This window comes from Sinohyriopsis cumingii, chromosome 11, assembly GCF_028554795.1.
Source record: "Sinohyriopsis cumingii isolate HCF-2022 chromosome 11, ASM2855479v2, whole genome shotgun sequence".
NCBI lineage: Eukaryota > Metazoa > Mollusca > Bivalvia > Unionida > Unionidae > Sinohyriopsis > Sinohyriopsis cumingii.
Genome location: NC_142971.1, coordinates 37,788,851 through 37,809,910, shown reverse-complemented (window position 1 = coordinate 37,809,910; position 21,060 = coordinate 37,788,851). Strand labels below are relative to the sequence as shown.

Below are 21,060 nucleotides of genomic sequence, written 5' to 3'. Positions count from 1 at the left end.
TTGTTTATATACCTTTAATGAAATTTTCCCAATAGCTAAACATTCTCCTTTTTATTTGCAAGTGTAGCAGGGTTCAACCAAGTTTACCATAAAGCATATACTTGGAGATTAATTTCTTTTAACACAATTGCAGAAAATCTAAATGAACACATTCCTTCATATCTTTCAAAAAACCCAGATCTTAGCCGTGTATTTCAGAACTGAGATTGTTGTTATATCAAAAGGTCAACAGGCAAGTTCAGATTTAATGTTCTTTTCTTATGAAGATACATAGGTTTCCTGGCTTCACTAATTAAGTTCTTACAATTCCTAACAAATATCTACCATTCTCCGATAGGGTCAGCTCTAAATACTTGTAATTTCTGACAATTTCAAGTTCCAGATGTCCTAATTTGAACTTCACATTTTTCATGTTTCTACGTTTGCCAAAAATCATAATTTCCGTTTTGCTTGTGTTAATGATACGTTTATATTTTGGCTGTAATTAAAGAATACGTCAGGGTTATTTTGCATATCTTTTGGGTTGTCTGACAATACAAAGGTATCGTCTGCATAGAGTAAAACAAATAGTTAGCAATAACTCATTATATATCCATCCAGTAAATCAACTGTAATACCATTAAAATTCGAGCTCAAAAAGTGATTCTCACTGTCATTTAATTACAGGACAAATAATACGGGACAAACGTTCCGTCTTGTCTAACTCCTTAATAACAAGTAAATAGCCCTGATTTTTCCATTTTGGAATATACAAGACTTTACATCCACATGCAAATTTTTTATCACCTTGAGTATTTTCCCATTTAGACAAGTGATAATAAGTTTCCTCCATAAGTCAACTCTCCATATCCTGGCGAAAGCCTCAGAAAAAAATCACAAAAGTAAACAACAATGGTTTACGTTTTCTGAGTGATTTTTAAGCAGTATGATATTTAAGGCTAGCTAGCTATTATTCTTTCCCAGAAATGGTTTACTATGTACTTTATTATGGTATATTTGTTTCGTGATCCTATTTGCAATTGTTTTATTAGCACTATTTGAAAGAAGTGTTTAAATTTCGTCAAAAATCTCATTTACCGTTTGTGTATCGATATTCTCAGTTTCTATCAGGTAATTGAGGTTGTTAATTACAGCTTCCACGGAGTCTCTACTAATGCTTGCTATGAACATACATCTTATCGGATCTTCACAACTGTGTTTGACACATTTTGACTCAAATAAGTACATTTTCACTTAGTGTGTACCGTGAAAGTTACTACATCATAAATATCAGAGAGTATTGGACAAAAATCTTCAAAACAAAATTATTTGATTCAATTAAAAGCTTCTAAACTGGTAAATAAATAGTCCATTACATTTACACCTTTACTTTTACTTTTTCGTATTCCTCTGTAATATCCTATTCTTGAGTTAGATATATACATATTGCAATTTCTACAAAGATCTAACATTCGATTGCTATAGTTATTAGGCCTCTTTGTATCACAGGTATGTCTTTCCATTGTGATATCATTATTGTTGACACACTGTACATCTTTAAGGTAATTATACAGGACTTGATGAAGATTATCAGTGTTGTCAGTATTGGTAGATACTTGAATCAAATGATCTTTGTGTGAAGTCCAGCTGTTCTAATGGCATAACAAGAAGACATGCTGATTTTCTTGAAGTTTGATCAGTAACTCATGTGCAATCAAAATCATTTTTTGAAGTGTATTCAGAATCCTCGGTAGGTAAATAAGCAATTCCGAATATGATATCACCTTTGATTTTGAGATATTTTTTCGAAACTTTAAGCAAAAATAAAACAAAAATATGTATTCAGATCTGTTCGATAGATTCTTCTATGCGTTTTTCAATTGACTTTCTCACAAGCAGAGCTATTCCACCCGAGGTACGTTTGATATTGTGTCTAATTTTTTATCCTTTAATCTCATGGTTTTTAAAACTAATTACATCCAATACTGAAAGTTTTGTTTAAACAAAATATATAGAGTTTGTTTATGGCATGATTGAAACTTAGATTTTCGTTTTGACAATAACCATCAAACTGAGTTATTTGCTTACCATATCCACACTGGAAACCCTAAATAGTATATTTTGCTTCATTCAGTGCCACTCTTACTTTAGTCATTGTGGTCATGTTCGATCTCGCGTCGTCTTTCACGTGAGCGGATTTTGGCATAGTTTCCTCGTGAAAAGGAGTCAGTTATTTTTCCTCGTTTTCAATTTCTTGGAGATGCATGTGGCTCTGTAGGTAGTGTTCAGTTCGTGACTTATGCCCCTCACTTGAATCGTTGATCTCATACTCACTGTGTTTCATTTCGGAAAAGCGCATGCCCGATTCAGCTGACGGTGCATATCTGTTCTGGGGAAAAATATATATCATTTATTGGAAATGAAACAAGATGTTGGGATGAAGGGATGAAAATGAAGGAAACAGAGATTGTGGATGCGTTGCAAGAAAGTGCCATCAAGGAGAAATTTACAGTGAACAGAAGGTCTATAACAGTTACAATTAAGTACACATATTGAAAAGACGAACTTCAGCACTTGACTGGTTAAATCTTGTTCTGCGCAAGTGGATAGATATACAACAGGAGACTGCTTCCTGAGAAAGACATCCATAAAGGCAACTCACTTGACATTAGAAATGGTAATATATCAATTTCATTACAGACGATACATTTTGTTTTGGGGTATTATTATTTTTCGGATGAACTAAAAATAATCTTTTATTTCAAAAATGTCAAAGCTGACTTAACAATTCTTGACGGTTTTACATCCCCAACATGTACACGAATAAAGTCCCAGAGGTAATAACTGGAAATTGTAACACTGACGTGTATTAGTCCAGATGTCGGAGTTGAAAACCATCATAACAAATTTAGCACAGTCTTATCGTTCATGTAATAAAATATATTATCTTAGAATTCATTAGAAATATTGTAATACAACTACAAAGAATACCAGAAACAGATTGAATATCAGCATCAAAAGAAGACTGAACTTATCAGCACTCCTGTAACCTTTGTTTTATTTTATATAAATAACGAAGTCAAAACATGAATATCTCTGACACATCCAACATACTTAGGTGTTTCAGCGAGCTCGACAGAAATGGAGGAGAAAGCTGTTAGAAACGATCAAACTAAGTTACACCTAAATACAGCTTCTTGTAGATCTAGGTGATCCTAATACACTGACCGATTCAGCTACCAATCAGTTTGTACAAATGCGTGTTAATTCTCAAAATGTATAATATTTTGCAGAGTAAAAAATTTTAAGATATAAAGTAACGGTGATAACTATTGAACAGAGAGGTACTGAAGGGGCTAATACTATCTCAGCAAAATAGATTTAGAAGAGCAGAAACATATATTTAGAAGCTCAAGCCCCGATAAAACAGTAATTCAATATTGTCTATACAAGTAAATCAAACTGTATTAGTAAAATCAAATTAAATACCTAACATTCAAGAATATTTACAAACAACTGAACAAACCCATTCTTAAGGAACTGACGTGGAAAAAAAATATTCTGAATACTAGAGTACTATATAATCTAAACTGGAACAGTACGAGTCAGAGCCGAATGTTCAAATTCAACATAATCATCAAGAAATTAAAACGCTCATCACAAAAGCTGATGCGTTTAACAGCAAAACAACTTCAAACGTGAATACCCTGTCAGAGGTTCAGAAATTCAGAAAAAGATTAATTACACAGAGATAACTAAACGAAAACGTGTGTGTGTGCGTGTGTGTGTGTGTGTGTGTATGTGTGTGTGTGTGTGTGTGTGTTGCTTTGTACCTTGCACATTTAACGAAGTTATGAGTAGCTAGCTGGAATCAAATTACATCCCGAGAAAAAGATGAAATAGTAATTATAAAATACAAATCAACTCCTGAATTAGGAGCGGCCAGTGAAAGAAAAAAATGAAAGCGTTTTAGAAATGTTTAATTCTCAATCTACACCCTATACATTAGTTAATACATAACTAGTCTTAATGAATACAAGTTACACACAAAATATATCACACACAGATATGCTTTACAAATACAAATTCAAGTTTATACACAATCTGTATCTGATTATTGTATAATGGGGTGAGTTGGAACATGATTTATTTAGCATGGGTATCGTGTTTCATAGAAACTTGACCCAGAAGCTATAGCAGTTGATGCTTTTTCCTTAAAATGAAATTGTAATTGTTATTATTCCTTTCCACCACTCAGTCTGTTGGGAGCTGTACTGCAAAAAAAAAAAAAAAAAGAAGGTCCTAGCTTTCTGCTGCCACGTCCACAAGAGATTATGCACCTTGCACACGATCCGTAACGACGACAAACCTCCACAAATTGAAGATGGGTGTTTTTCGCTTATTATGAGAGCAATAAAAAATCAAGGATTATCAGAGCAGGGCTACATCTATCGTCATCAATTCATGGAGAACATCAACTTAAAAACAGTATTGGAGTCATCTCCAAAAGTGGATGGTATTTTCAAATAAAAGATTATACCACTTGGCCCACATGTGACTGTCGTTATAGAGTTTTAACTGAATTCGTAGAGTTTTAGGGTATAGTTCTGTAAATACAACTAGATCTGCAATTCCTTCATTAACTATTCTTAACTTCTCAATCCATTCGAAGCAAAATGTTTAACGTAGGAGATTTATGAGAGGGGTGTTCATTGCAAAGCCTTCATTTCCAAAGTACTCATTTGTGTGGGATGTGCAGTTTCTGTTTAACTATTTTCTTTCTTTACAAGGCAATGATCAGTTGTCCTTGCAGGAACTTTCTGTGAAGTTATTATATAGTTTATGTATGACAGGTCAATTTTAAGCAACGATACGAGCCCCTGTGGTCCGTCCAAGACTTTAGCTTCTACGCTCGCCATTTCATTACGGCTAAACAGATGGGGACTAATGTGCAGCTCAATCATTTATCACCGCAAACACATTTTTCCGATTGTTGGGGTGGGTGGGGGTAGTACAACAGACACTGAAAGGGACAACTATTCAAAATTAACAAATGAAGATTAAAGTAAACCAAGTGTTCATATTGTCAAGCAAATGAACGTTTTTCATGATGGATACGTTTTGCAGCTCAGCTGGTTTTGATGTTATGCATACAATTATTGTATTTTCTGCGTATTTTTATTTCCGGATAATTTTTATTCAGCTTAAATATTTAGAAACGTTTGTTACGTCTAAACATTTAAATTAATTGACTACATATTTCTTTACTTCTTTACTTACTTTCTTTTTATCTTTGTCCTTCATGAATGAACAAAGCTTAGACTTTAACGTACACAGTTATTTAATGGGAATATTATTTAACTCATCACTGTAAAGTCCACAAACTTCCTATTCGTTGTCTTTTGTGGGGGTGTTTATGTTGTTTTGCTGTGGGGAAGGGTTGGGGGAAAGCACCTTGTCTTTCTTGTAGTGACTATAGATGTTTGCGTATTTGTTGACAGTTACTGATAATACAGTTATTAGTAAGTATGTTTATGAATTTCGGACAGTTTCTAATTGGACAGTTCAGGCAGGAGGTATCTTAAAAGAATTAATTTAATTCCCATGTGATTTTCAAGTATGTAGCAGAGTGTTTGCATTTTGCCCGTATACGATTCGCTGGACAATTTTCTTATTCTTATTTTTTGAGTCCTTGTTGTAACATCAATCCTGCAGTCATATTTTATGTTGCATTTAGAAATTATTTGAGAGGGAAAAACATCTGTTTGGATTATCTTTAGAAAATTGAACAGTTCTAGTACAAAAAATACCGCCTGCTTTTCTGTAATTTTGCATCTTTTTCATAGCTGAATTTTTCAATGCGGGATGATATTTTATGTTTTGTATATATTTATGTTTTCACTGATGCCTGTGCATCTGTTCCAGGCTTGATACTTTGAATTTTAAAATTACTTAATTATTTAGTGTCAAGCCAGAGTCTTCGCATCATGTTGTATATACTGTATATATTGTACATAACATATAGAAGGCCTCAATATAGATTAGTTCTGTAACTAAATGAGTTACCGTCTCTAAATAAAGTCTTTATTATTATTATTATTATTATTATTATTATTATTTAGAGGAAATAGAAAATGCTCATTAAACTATAATATTCTTTTGGAACTATTTTGAATTATACAAAGGAGTTCTGGACAACGCCATTTTAACAACGTCGCCATTCCTGGCTGACCAGTGCATTTCGGGATCTAAAATGTATAAGGAGCACTTCATTCTTTTGGACTTTAACAGAACCTTTTTAGGATTATTTTGGATTCAATTAATAATACTCTAAGTTCCTTTTGAATTTTCATTTCGTACCATTGATAATTAAATTGTTAAGTTTTGCTTCTTTCTTTTGCTTAGTTTACGACCACACATTCGTAACACACTATGTATGCCTCAGGGTCCCTATAAACCACATAACTTATTTGATCTTACAGTTCCTGTACATAGTGTACAATTACTATTATGTGCTGGCACAAAAATTGAAGATATTTTCTCTGACAGGTTCTGAAAAAATCCCCAATTTGTACTTGCACATGGTGTAGGAAAACGTTACTGCTAATAATAATGAGTATCATCTTCAACTGATTCTATATATGTGGGGGGGGAAGGGGGGCGGGTAAATAACATTTTGTACCCAAAACAATTTAGTAAATTTTTTCAATTAAATTTATAAAACTTATTTATAGTGTTCTATTTTTACAGTCAATACACACAACTCTTTGAAAATTTCATGTGTCAATCCTTAGTAATAAACTTTTTATACTAATTTAATCTTTAAAATATAAACCAACGAAATTTTAACCTAAACAGAATAAGCATTATTATGTGATAAAATAAATGTGTCTGAGATACTGATGAAAAGTTTCAAGCAATTTGATCAATAAATATGATAATCATAAGTTTTTATCTAATAAAATTGTATCAGAAAACAAGTTCAAAATGGTACTGTCAAAAGGGCACGAAAGTAGGTGAAGTAGGACACTATAGGGCAAATGAGAACAAAGAAGGAAAAACACCATGGGTACGTTTCGGGCAACGATCTATAGAGCATATGAAAACAAAGAAAGAAAACCACACTGGGTTTGTTTAGTGCAAAGATTTATAGGTCAAAGGAAACCAAAGAAGGAAATACGCCCTGGGTATGTTTGGGGCAAAGGGGAATTTAACATGGGAATATCGTTGGGCGGGACTGAGACAGAGATAACACATACAATAGACAACATACAATATATAACAGACCCAAAAAAAATTTAACTCAAAAAAGCGATTCTTTTCGATGGATATGAGTGGCCCTGAAAAGGACATTTGGGTTTATGTGAACATTATTCTGTTAACATAGAGGGCATCGCATAAGACTTCTTTTCCTCAAACGTTGTCTGACTTCTGGTCCGTAAATCAGAACCCTCTTCAAACAGCATCGTCTCTCTACATAAATTCTTCTTTTCCAAACGCTTGTATCCGTGATCCTGATAATTGTCCATGATGATTTCACATACATGAGTAAGTCCGTACGGAACAGCATTGACGATACGAGAGCAGAGGATTCTACGTTGGTCCACATCTTGTGACGAGAACAGGTGAAGGGAATGCGGTGAACTGTGGTCATTTATAGGGGAAGGGAGGATTGAAACTGATCGAGTTAATTCACCAATCCAAACACGCGTTACAAAATTCAGTCACAACACGGAGTCAGTCTTTCACGTCACATTCCTTATACAGTGGCGCTGGCGTCTGTGCACAATCAATCCATGCGACACAGTTTTCAGTCATGATCGAACCCAAGAAGACGATGTATTGGGGTACAGCAGCAGAAGGAAGCAGAACAAGCTTTTCTCCTTCAACAACAACAGCAGGAAAAAGAGGCAAGAAGGAAACGGCAGGAAGAAGAAGCAGAGAAGTAACAAGGTCTAAGAGAGAATAGTGAAAGTCAAACGGTCACGGTACTCAGACATTTACCACTTTCTCAAGACACAAAAATACCACAAAAGCGACGAGACTCAGAAAGGCATTTTCGCAAACTACGTGGATGCATTTTTCAAACTAAAACAAAAAGTCAGCGTCTTTCAAACACGTCAGCAGCTCCCATTCCTAGTAAGATTGCAGCGTCCTTGTTGACACCTTCCCCCACACCCCAACGAAAATAAATGAAAGCTTGGGTTAAAAAGATGATGGCCACTAATCCTTCGACAGAAGTGAAAAAGAAAGAAGGGAAACTAGAATGGAAGAAAAGAAAAGAAGACTAAAGTCATTATATTATCATCTCCACCACTAGCTTCGACTTCTACTCCCGTGGCCCATCAGACAAGTAAATCCGTTTCCAAACCACCCGTTCGCCCCGTCCAAAGTAGTATCAGCAAAGAGTGGGTGACTTATTAACAAAAAATGGAGAAGGTGTTAGCGAACATTTACAACGATCCGTTTACCTCAAGTGCAACGATTGTTACAAGAACAAGCTACCTACACTTTACACAAACCCATTCGACGAAAGTTTTCCAGAAGTCGCACCCAAGTGGAAGGCATCGATCATCAATGGCAAGCAGATTTAGCCGATGTCTCATTTGGCCACTTACAATCGTAGTTACAAATATTTATTTTGTGTCATCGACGTCTTTTCCAAATTTGCCTGGGTCGTGCCATTGACTTCCAAATCGAGCAGTTAGTGCGAGCCCTCCAACGGGTGTTGAAACAAAGCGGTCGTCACCCTCGTCGATGGGAAACTGACAAAGGCACCGAATTTCTAAACAAAGCTTTCCAAAAACAATTAATTAAACGTGACATCCATTTTTTCACCACCGAGAATTCCGAAATCAAAGCCAGCATCGTGGAAAATTTTCAACGCACTTTGAATGAACGCATGTGGAAATATTTTACACATCACCTTACCCTCCCCCCCCCCCCCAAGAAGTGCTCGTTTCTGACAACGAAGTGCTCATTTCTGATCGCCTGTTTGGTACGTCCTCGTCGGTGGCTGTCCCCAAGGAAAGTGAAGTGTTGGCAAAATATTTTCCAGATCGAAATCCTGAATGCCTAATTGCAAGAAGAAATAAATAAAATCGGGTTTTCATGGGACATCAAGTCATCAAGTAGTCCATCCTTCAGTATCTACACGTTGAAAATTCCTTCAGCTTATTATTTTAGTGGTGAACATTTGGTGGACACACTTGCGGACAGGTTCGTCTTAGCGTTTGGAAAAGCCCCGAACAGAGGCAAAAGAAGTGTTACGATTGAGTATCATAAAGTGGCTTGTCGCCTAATGATCAAATTTCAGGATACCGACACATTGTCCCTCAGGTTTAATGGTTTTTTGTTTGAGATTTTGGGTGGACATCCACAGATGGTAAGACAGAAATTTAGTCCCAAGATCAATCAATATGGATTTTACAGGGCTTTTGGAAACCCGGTAGAATGAACGAAGGACTCAATTGGATCGTTGTGTACTCCGATGTGGTAGAGTATAACGTGGTGGGACACACCTCCGTGCCGTTACTGCGTGTCATTATTTTCAAAGTCGGTAGTATTACAGCCAATGACCAGGAAGGTATCATGTACACCGTGAATTTGTACATCCTCACTATTTACCCGTCAGTAAGTCGTATTTCGACACTGTTAACATTACTATAAAATGAGATCTGGGACAAAATATTCCATTCTCCAAAGGTAAAGTCATGGTGAAACTCCATTTTCGAGAACAATTCTCCAACGAATTGTAAGTCGTGTATCCAGTGTACAGAGGCGTCGCTCGACAGAGAGGACACGGTTTAGGAGATATGTTGAAGTCGGCCTTTCGTTCGGTGACTCAGGTGTTGCAACCGATAGAGACACGGGATTGCATGCCTTGAAATATGCCGCATTGACACACTGCAAAGAATTTCTCCAAAATGTCATCATCAACAAACAAAACCCTAAACAAGCTTCCTTGAGAGCAGGAAATTTTTTTTGCTTCAAACAGGCGAAGACATTTACGCCCGACGAGAAACTCCTATAAACTCATTGAATGCTACCGAGTCAGGCATTCCCGCTTCCCTGAAGCCACAGCAAGGACAAGGCAGAAAGAGACGACGAAGAAAATACCCCTTCTGAAACCTTCACACTTCTAAAGCTAGAAAGACAAAGTAAAGAACTGCTCGAGACTTATCATTTTTGATTATTAAATCATACAAACAAAAAAAATGATGCACCGATAGTCTTGTGCCTGTTCCAAGTCGGAACTGGATCTGTTTGACATGCCACCCAACATGATGACAATGCAAGAGTCCCAATGGGTCGAGTTTCATCCTGCTTCCTCTTTGACGGATTCAGCTCACATCGAGTTTGAAATCAAAGGGCAACTCGAAGATTACATCAATCTGAATAGCCGTTACTTGTACCTGAAAGTCAAAGTGATCAAAACGGACGACACTGCTCCAGGAACCGATGCTTGGGTAGCTCTCATCACCAATTTCATGCATCCCTTGTACAGTGAAGTGGATTTGTACTTGAATAACAAACTGGTCAGCAGCAGCATTAATACTTACCCTTACCGAGCGTACCTGGAAAATCTTCTGACGTACGGAAAAGAGACCAAGAACACTCATCTGGATGCTTGCGTGATATGGAAAGCTGACACAGCAGGTGAGAACACGTTTAACGACACATCCCTGATAGCAGATGACGATCGTCACAATGTAGGCTTTAACGACCGTAGATAAAAAAATCCTGCAAGGACGAAGTTTAGAAATGAAGGATCGTTTGCATTTGGACGTGTGGTTTCACGAGAAGTATTTGCTGAACGCTGTGGATATCCGACTGAGACTGAATCGTAGCAGTACCGCATTCCATTTGATGGCCCATGCTAACGAATACAAAACCATCATCCAGGAAGCCATGCTCTACGTGCATCTTGTGGAAGTCTTTCCTAAAGTGGGAAACGACATCAGTCACACTTTGAGCAGAACGACCGCCAAGCATGCGATACGACGCGTGGAAGTGAAAACTTTCACCATTGCCTTTGGACTCCGATCCAAGATCGAAGATCATCTGTTCCAAGGACAGTTACCCAAACGTTTAATCGTTGGCATCGTGAGCAATTCAGCACTCAATGGAGCCGACGATCAAAATCAATTCCAGTTTAAGCACTACAGAGTGTCCAAAATTGAAGTCAGTCGATATGGCAAGACCTTGTGTACCAGACCTTTCGAGCCTAACTTTACACAGAAGAAACACTTGAGGTCGTACTTGTTCCTGTATGAAGCCACGGGACAGTTAGGGACCAACACCAGTCACGGCATTTCGTACGATGACTATACAGGAAGTTATACTTTGTGGGCTTTTGATTTCACTCCAGACCAAGGCAGTGACAAGGGACATTTCCACCCTATACAATCTGGTCAACTGCGTGTGGAACTTCAGTTTACAGAAGCTCTACCCCAGACGGTGAACGTCATCCTGTATGCAGAATTCGGTAATATCATATAAACCAACAGTTTGAGAGAAGTCCTTCTAGACTATTAGAAGCCATGGAAGACTGATATCCCTCTTTACAATGAGTAGAATCTTTGGACATGGAATGTGAGGAGACCGTGGAAGTAACCCCAAGACAAAGACGAAAAGGACATAGTGATAAAGTACAGATGGCCAGAACAAGAACTGCATTTAGTCACCTGCTTTGCCAAACACTTGGCAGAAACAACTACGGAATTGATCAAGAAAGATTACTATGGGTGTCAAAACTATCATCCCAATCAAATTCAACACGATAATGTATGATGCTGAGTCAAGAAGAAAAATTGGACGAATATCTGGACAAAGCTTGGAGTCTCATCTCGGAAAAGCCGTGTTTCATCAGTGGTATAAAGGCCTGCGTGAACATTCCTGTCCTCCGTTAACGACTCTGGAGATCAGGCGCATGGAAACTCTCTTGGCCCAGGGTACGAAGACGGAGCTAATAGCCGTTTACTTGTCAGAGATTTTCAGGGAAAAAGTCAAGGTTTGAATCGATCACTTATCATTACCTTTGAAGATAAAACAACACAAAAATGGATACCTGGGAACTTTATAACTTTTTGAACCACAGTTCGTGCACTGCTTCTTGAAATCCTGTCATATGTACTAAAGATGAACTACCTCATCGCAAACCTCAAGACCATCAAGCTTATGTCATCAACACGGACGACGGTCATGTCCCAGGAACCCAATGGGTAGACGTCTACTTTCCTAAAGAAAGATGTGTGGAGTATTTCGATTCCTATGGATTGCCCCTTTGGAAGACGATATAATTGGCTTTATGATAAGAAATGCTCAGAAAACACGATTCAATGATGTGAAATTACAAGGCATATATTCCACGGTGTGTGGACAATATTTTGTATATTTCTGCATCAATGCAGTCTTGAATATTCTTTAGAACATTTAGTGACTTATTTTGATCGTCACTCCTCTAGAAATGATGAGAAAGTAGATAACTGGGTCTGTGACCATTATGGTTATATTTCGTCTTTAGCTAGCAAACGTTGTGTACATCAATGGCCCAATGACTTCCAACAGTGGAAGTCTAACTTCAGTTCACAACGTGGTCAACCTTGTTTAAAATAGATGTTTATTGGGGGGAATGTTTGTTATTGATTGAATTGTTAATTTAATAATTTGTTAATTGTTGGTTGTTAGTTATTTTGATAAAAAATGTTGTGTTTTGAAAAAATCAATCTGTCGTTTGTTTGCCATTTGTATCATGAACCATGATCTTTGACTTCTCTCTATCCCTCAAATCAAACTATTTGAGTGTTCCGACTCTAAACCGTGTAGGGATGTTTTTGATCGCGTCTGCGCTTGAACCATATAAGCGGGATAGTCTCCAGTCTGATCATCCATTGTTGACTCATACTTCTCTGAAGATGTGCTTAAGATTTGCCAAGTTGAACGAAGCTTACATCAATCTGCATCGTGTCAGGCAAAGCCTGATAGCGAAGCCTGAAGGGATAGAGAATGTCAGAATGTTGAAAGTTGTTGTTGTTGTTGTTGTGGGGTTTAACGCCATTTCTCAGCACAAGATAGGCTATGCATGGCATCCAGTATTAATGGTGGAGGAAGAACCCGGGAAAACACCGGAAAGAACCACCGACCCACAAGAAGCTACTGGCAAGCTTTCTCACATACCCACATTGGCTGAATCCTAGACTCGAACCCACGCAGACAGAGGTGAAATGGCAGTGATCCGTAACGGAGAGCGCTTTAGACCACTCGGCCACTCGGGGCCCCTAATGTTGAAAGTAACTGAAGACCTGATAGAAGAACTCTTCAGAGAGGAAATTAACAGGGAAAATGAAGAATGGACGGAGAAGTACAGACTTCAGAAACAGCAGAGAGAACAGAGAGCATCAGCAGCAGGAACCTGACAGAGGTTTTGTTGGCTGCCGTGTCGACACCAAAGAGTTCTCCTTCTCTTTCCGAAGAAGCAGACCCTATCCTGTGGGAAAGCCTGTCGCCAGACGAGGCTGCGATCTTACATCATAAAAGATTGCCATAGCTCCTCGTCCACAAAAAAAAAAACAGTTCTTTTCAGGGCTATCCAATACTCTAGAAAAGAAATAATAATTCAATTGTCAATTATATGTTAGTCAGTTAGAAAAAATAGTAGAAGTGCGTGTATAATCACATTATGTGACTATAAGCCCTTTGTTCCGTAGCTTGTCAAACATTTTAAATTGTCCAATTTAAAGGACACGCTCGTCAGTCTGGCTACCCATCATTGATTCAACAACATTGAAAAAATGAGTCGCAGAATTACTAAATTAATGGAACTCCAGATGCGTCTGGAATACCAGGAGATTATTGGATGAGCTGGCTATGGAGGCAATATCAGAGAAAGCCAAGATAGAAGAGGAAGAGGAGAAGGAAAAGAAGAAGAAATAAGAAGAGGAAACGAAAAGAGGAATCCTACCACATCTCATGCTGAGGCAACGTTGTGAGGTGAAACGTGTGGTGAGGGCACCTCCGCAGACAGTAAAAGCACCACAACAGCGTCAACCACAGCCACAGCCTCTTCCATCAATACAAAGACCAGTGGTTGGCCACACTGAAAACTGGGAAGAAGAAATAAGGAGGCCACAGCGTCCACGCGTGTGGCATAGAAGGAGAGAGAGGGAAGTTTTCACTATCCCTCAAAGTGAAGACTGGGATAGTGAAGCCATTCATCCTTCCTCAGCGCTCCCAACCACGCGAATCAATTGGGAAGGGGATTGGAGTCGTAGATGTGTCTGTGGTGCCAGACCCGGAAGAGGCAACCATTATCCAGATGCATTTGGAGTTATAACCAAAGCTCTAGAAAAAAGACACTATTCAAGTTGCCAATTTGTGTGAATGTGGAGTAGTGTGAATATAAACACTCACTCCTTTACTAATGTGATTGTGTGTGTGTGCGTGTGTGTGTGTGTGTGTGTGTGTGTGTGTGTGTGTGTGTGTGTGTGTGTGTGTGTATTTGTGTATGAGCCAGCGTACGTTTGTGTGGATAGTTGATTATTAGGGCTTGTAAGCGCTCACGTATGTTTGTGTGGATAGTAGAGTGTGTCGTTGTTTAACTTTCCTTCTGTGTGGATAGTATAATTAGGTTTTGATTTTTCTTCTTCCCATGTGTGGATAGTATATTTGTATTTGAAATTGCTACTTCCCGTGTGTGGATAGTAGATTTTGGGTTTGATTTTGCTTCTCCGCGTGTGTGGATAGTAGATTTTGTGTTTTAATTTGCTCCTTCCCGTGTGTGGATAGTATATTTTGTTTTGTTTTTTTTTTGTTGCTCCTTCCTGTGTGTGGAGAGTAGATTTTGGGTTTGATTTTGCTTCTTCGCATGTGTGGATAGTATATTTGTGGTTATTTGTTTTTTAGTCCTCACCTCTGTATGGATAGTAGATAATATGTGTAGTGAATGTAAGGGATGTTTTCCTTCACGTCCATGCTTGACAGATATAAAGTCTTTCGCGACATTCTACGGAATAACAAAAAGAAGAAGATGACAGCAGTGTCGGATTTAGTCAATAAATTGAGAGACAGCTATTTCTGGATAATGGATGGGACATACCTGGTGGAAACGTTAAATAAGGAAGGGAGATTTCCAGGCAGCCTGAACTATATGATGAGCCTCAAAGTAGCCAAGGACCTGATAGAAGGAATACTAGAGGAGGAAGTAATGAAATTAAGAAGATTGATTAATCCACCCTATGTGAGAGTGGGAAGTTTAAAAGAGGCACTGGATCATGTCATTGAAGTCAGGTGCTTCCTAGAAGACAAGTTGCTTACAACAAAATCTTATGTATACATATCATCGATGAATTTGGTCTAATATTGACTAATTTACCTGCAAATGATGCTCAGTTGTGTTTAACAAGTAACTATCTTGTTCTTATAGGCAGTGGTAGAGGCCCATGGATCCATACGGGATTGAATAAGACGCTCTCACCCCCATGAGCGTCCCAACTATGGGTTAAATATTGTGATGATAGCACATCATCACTGGATGGAAGTCTTCCTCGATGAAGTCAACGACCAGGGCGGAATGGCTCCAAGATGAGCTCAACGACATTGTGCTCAGGGCCAGGGCGTGCCACACTATATCAGTGGATTTCAACCGTGGTCATCCAGTCTGGAGAGGGATGGGCTTCACCAGGCTGTAACATGCTGTTGACACACCACATGAAGACAACTAACAATTCTTCCACACCGGATCGGTCAACAATGACCGCGCCTTCCGCTGCACACCAGGGCAGAGGTGACAAGTATGCTACTGATCCTTAACAACCACATTAAACACAGATGTGACTCGCACAGCTAGCAAGATCATTGGCAAATATCATCGAACAAAGAAGCCTTGGGTAGCAACAGATGTCCTTGAATTATGCGACAAAAGAAGATAACTGAAAAAGGAAAAAGAGATAATGAAGGCGCCAGAAAATACAGAGAGACAAATGACATGATCAGTACAAGCATGAAAAGGGCAAAAGACAATGCTGCAAAATCGAAGACAGTCTGAGTAGAAATGATAGCAAAATGGCATATCAACTGGTGAAAGATCTCACAACCCACAAGCAAGGGAAAACTGTGACCATCATCCAAGACAAATCAGGAAAATGCCCCACAGAAGATCAAAAGATCCTCAAGCCATGGAAAGAATACTGCTTATACTGCTTAGAATTGTACACTCATAAGACCCAAGGAGATCTAGCAGTACTAAATTGACCTCAGGCAGAAGAAATTGATGATAACCCCATTTTTCATGAAGAAGTAGAAATTGCAGTTCGGTCACTAAAGAAATGAAAGTCAGCTGGCGTTGACAACATACCAGCAAAGCTCATTCAATCAATAGGAGAAGAGATAGTCACAGTCCTGACAACAATCTGCAACAAGATATTGCAGACTGGAGAATGGCCCACCATACGAACTCATTCCTTGGTCATTGTGCTGACCAAGAAATGAAACCTAGAGCTACATCAAAACTGCAGAACTATCAGTCTGATCAGTCACCCTAGCAAAGTCATGCTGAAGATAATTCTCAACAGATTAAAGCCTCAAGCAGAGAAAATTATTGCTGAAGAGCAGGCAGGCTTCTGAGCAGGAGCACCACAGAACAAATCTTCAATTTTAGACTCCTTTGCAAGAAATACTTTAAGCATCAGCAGAATCTATACCATGTTTTTATAGATTTCAAAAAGTCCTTTGATAAGGTATGGCATGCAGTCTTATAGGTAACTATGAGGAAGTACAACCTGGTGCAGGGTGTTGAGCACCTCTATAACAAAGTCATCAGTGTTTTCCTCATCATTGGCAGCAGAGGAGATTGGTTTTGAACAACAGTTGGAGTCAGACAGGAATGTATACTGTCACCTACATTCTTCAACATTTTCCTGGAGAGGATCATAAAGGATGCCTTGCATGACCACAAGGGCACTGTCAGCATCGGAGGAAGAACAATCATCAGGCTTTGCTTCATAGATGATATTGACGGTTTAGCAGGAGAGGAAAAAGAACTGGCTAACTTGGTTGAGTGCCTCGACATAACCTCCACAGCATACAGTATGGAGATTAGTGCAAAATAATAAAAATGATGACAAACAACACCAATGGCATTAGTGCAGAAATAAAGGTTAGTGTACAAAAGCTGGACAGAGTCACAAGCTTCAAGTACTTGGGGATCAGTTATCACAGACAAGGGCTCCTAACCAGAAAAAAACACTTTACATGATTGCCCAGACAACAGCAGCAATAACAAGGTTGAGATGATTATGGAAAGATACCAACATTGCTTTTGGTTCTAAAATCAGGCTGATGTGCTCGATTCTCATATCCATCTTTATGTATGCTTGTGAAACATGGACGCTCACATCAGATGTACAAAGAAGGATTCAAACCTTCAAAATGATATGCTACCGCAAGATTTTGGGCATCTCATACAACATAACCAACAAAGAAGTCAACAACATGATCCAACGAGCCGATGGATCCTATAAAGACCTCTTGACCACTGTAAAAAAAGCACAAACGGAAGTGATACGGTCATGTCTTAAGTTTATTGTGTCTGGCAAAAACAAATCTTGCCAGGCGAGTGCGAGGGTTTAGAAGAAGAGGCAGACAGAATAAAAGGTGGGAAGACAACATAAAGGAGTGGACAGGCATGGGATTTGGAGATTCCCAAAGGACAGTATAGAACAGGGAAAGATGGAGAGAACTGGTGTAAAGCCATCTGTGGTGCCCCAATGACCTCTTGGGTTAAGGGGATGATGATGATGATGATGATGATGATGATGATGATGATGATGATGATGATATCTTTTTCTTATAAGGCATGCAATAACCAAGATAGAAAACACTGTAAGGTTGATCAATGCAGGTGGTTCAGTTGCTCTAGATCATTGTGTATCAGTTAGGATATTCTGGTATGAGCAATTTTCGGTAATTTATTAAATTTATGGTATTCCTTCCCAATATTCTTTTCACTGTCCTGCAATAATTGTCCCTTTTTATGCACGTTATTACATTGAAAGTCTTCATGGAGTTTATTTAAATAGGTACATTCTTTTATGTTTCCCTGTTGTAGAAATAGCAGAAATACCATTAGACAAGAGCAGTTTCTTTAGGACAGCATTTCCTATTGACACTTTCATAACTCCTTCTATTAAATTTCAATTAATTCTATTTATTTCTGTCCAACTGTTCTTTTGGAATATCCATATATGGTCAAACATTTCTGAGTGATAACCACATTAGTCACATATTGCCCATTCCTTCCATTCAAGTACACACTGTTCTTCAAACTTTGCATTCCATCGTAAGAATCCAAAATAGCATGGGATTTTAGTTGCATGTTTATAGAAGGCTGTGCTCCAGCATCCTCATCTCACAGAACAAAATTCAAATACTCTTAAGGTCTCCACTTCATACAGAAGCTTATATTTTAGGTTCTCACTTTATCAATAATTTCATTTTAGGATAATTTATATTTCATGGATAATATATTAGAAGAAATAAAAATATTACACCATATGTCTATCATTTAGTTATCTCCCTTACACCATATATGACATTTCAAAAACAAAACTTCATTTTCAGTGCTTGTTTATGACAATAAAGACAAAATTTTGTGGGAAATATTATATTAGCCCTCAGTCATGATGCAAATATAAGAACAGGTGGTTTAATAATTTTTTTTATGGTAAAGTTTAAAATGTTTGAAAATTGATATTGTGATTTTTCAGTGGATTGCATATTTTTCAACCTAACTTTAATTTAAGATCTTTGTTATTAATGTCATGTGCAGGACAAATACAGAATATATGCATCTATATTATTTCAGATGGGAATGCACACTATTCCACCTGAAGTTTTGGTCCTTTTAAGGAATGTTATAGTACAATTGCCTTCAGACTGCCCTTTGACCTATAACCTTCACATATTTTGTCTAAGACAAGGTCATCAGACTTTCTCATTGTGGCTTTTGTCTGTTTTGTTTTGCTGATCATAAGCTGCATCTCCCTTTTAAATGCACGCTTTTTAAATGAGTTTAACTCCATTTGACTAGCTTTGCTTGTTGTTTCTCTATGGCATTTTTCTGCATTTTATTCCCCGAATTTCACTCCAAATCCAACATAACTACTTAGAAACTGTGATCACTGTCTTTAGGGATTGATTGGCTTATTGAATAAATATTTATTCACTTAACACAAAGGAGGAAATTTTCTATTTTTGTTACAAAGAGGATGTATAGAGTGACTTTGGGCTGGTGGTTAGTAACGTCATGTATCTGCAGTCAGTGTAAAGTGATGAAAGCTTATAATTTATAATTAAATTGGGTCATGTCCACATGTCTCTGATATGTTCTGTGTCTACCAAACCAATTTATAGGCCTTTATTTTAGATGAATTCTCCATTTTGGAGTAGGAGAGGTACATACTAATCAGTACACTGACCTTTGACCTAGTTATTACATCATATGATATAATGTGATTTATCCCATATCACCAATGTGAAGTTCAATAAATGCTGATATGAACAAAAAGCCAACAAACAATAAAAAAATTTCCTAAAAGGGAGTTTGGAAGTAAAGTACAAATATGGAAACAGCAGTTGAATGTGGTTCAATGAAATTTACATACACATTACTGTCAGATTTAGCTTGGTGCTACAAATTTGTTTTTGACAAGCGAGATTAAGTACTTGTTACTTGAACATTTCCAAGGTACATCACAGACTATTGAAAATATTGAGTTTGGCTATAGGTATAATGGTACCAACTGTACAACCCTAGGTGGGTGGAGCTTAATGTGTTGGAACATTGTATTTAGAAATAAACCACAAAACTAGCTGTGATTGGTGAATTATGTAGTTTTCTGTCAGGCTTTAAAAAAAAGATGAGTCACTTGGCAACATGCAAGATTATGAGTGATGAACTCTTACCCCTGTTTACTTCCAGAAGAGTTATCTCTCTTGAATGCAGTGGAGTACCTGGTTCTGTGATTGCAAAATTGACAATCTAACATTGTTCTCTATGACAGTGTGTGATGTGCATGCTGAGATAGAATAGAAAGTGTACTTATTTCACAAAAGATTAGCATTAATGTCTATGGAAAAACATATGGTACTGTCATACCTGCAAACTTAGGATTTCTGGACTCCAATGGCAATCACTATGCTCAGGTTCAGTAGGAGCCAAGGGACACTGCAGACAGAAAAGATTATTTTAGTCCATGTGCAGAATGACAATGCTCAAAGACACCATGAAAAACACACAATACAGAAAACAAACTGTAGTGGGGAAATACATAGGTAACTCAACGATTGTTATATGCAGTTGTGTTATATAGTACAAGTCACATGGGTCAGGAAGGCATTTAACACCAACTATTTCAATGATGGGTATCATTTTTTAGGATTTGATTATATATACTGTTAAGTGGCAAGTATTCACTTCATTTGGATTTGTATACATCCATATTCCTTTGGAAGGTCATTATTCAGATACCCAAGAGGTGCATATGGCAAAATCAATGTTAAAATACATAGACATTTTTAGATGTAATGAACCAAAAGGTGTGATCCAGTACAATCCATATTGAATGTCGCACACTGTGATGTCACAATGAAAGCTATGTAAATTGATAAACAAGTTCATACTACCCTCAATTGTGACAATTACACTCGACATGCTCTTATTTTGACTCAAATTTAGTACATGGCCACCATTATAAACGTCCATAGCAATAAATAATTTTCATCTGTAAGTTACATGGTGGCAGTTAGGGTACAGAGCATTCAATAATCAGGATTGAATAGATGTTTGTTTTAGAAAAATAGTGTTAAATTTTAAAAGAACAATTTATATTTAATTTAAAATAAGTAAATGTGCATACATGACCCATGTGACTTGTACTATACACCTGATGAAACATACAGAGAGGTCAAAACAGATTTCTCAGAATATGTAGACATAAATAAAGAAAATAAAAACAAAATAAATAAAGCTTGAAAATTCTAATATAACATGAACTGATTGACTAACTTGAGTGAATGCCTGAC

General features: G+C 37.6%; 1 long non-coding RNA gene across 1 annotated transcript; it reads right to left on the bottom strand.

Moving 5' to 3' along the window:
• Positions 1–237: 237 nt before the first annotated feature.
• Positions 238–20,204, bottom strand: LOC149787931 (uncharacterized). Its single transcript, XR_016424394.1, has 2 exons — positions 20,135–20,204; positions 238–2,368 (listed from the first exon to the last, which is right to left on the bottom strand). It is a non-coding gene; the product is annotated as an uncharacterized LOC149787931 (long non-coding RNA).
• Between the last annotated feature and the right edge of the window lie 856 nt (positions 20,205–21,060).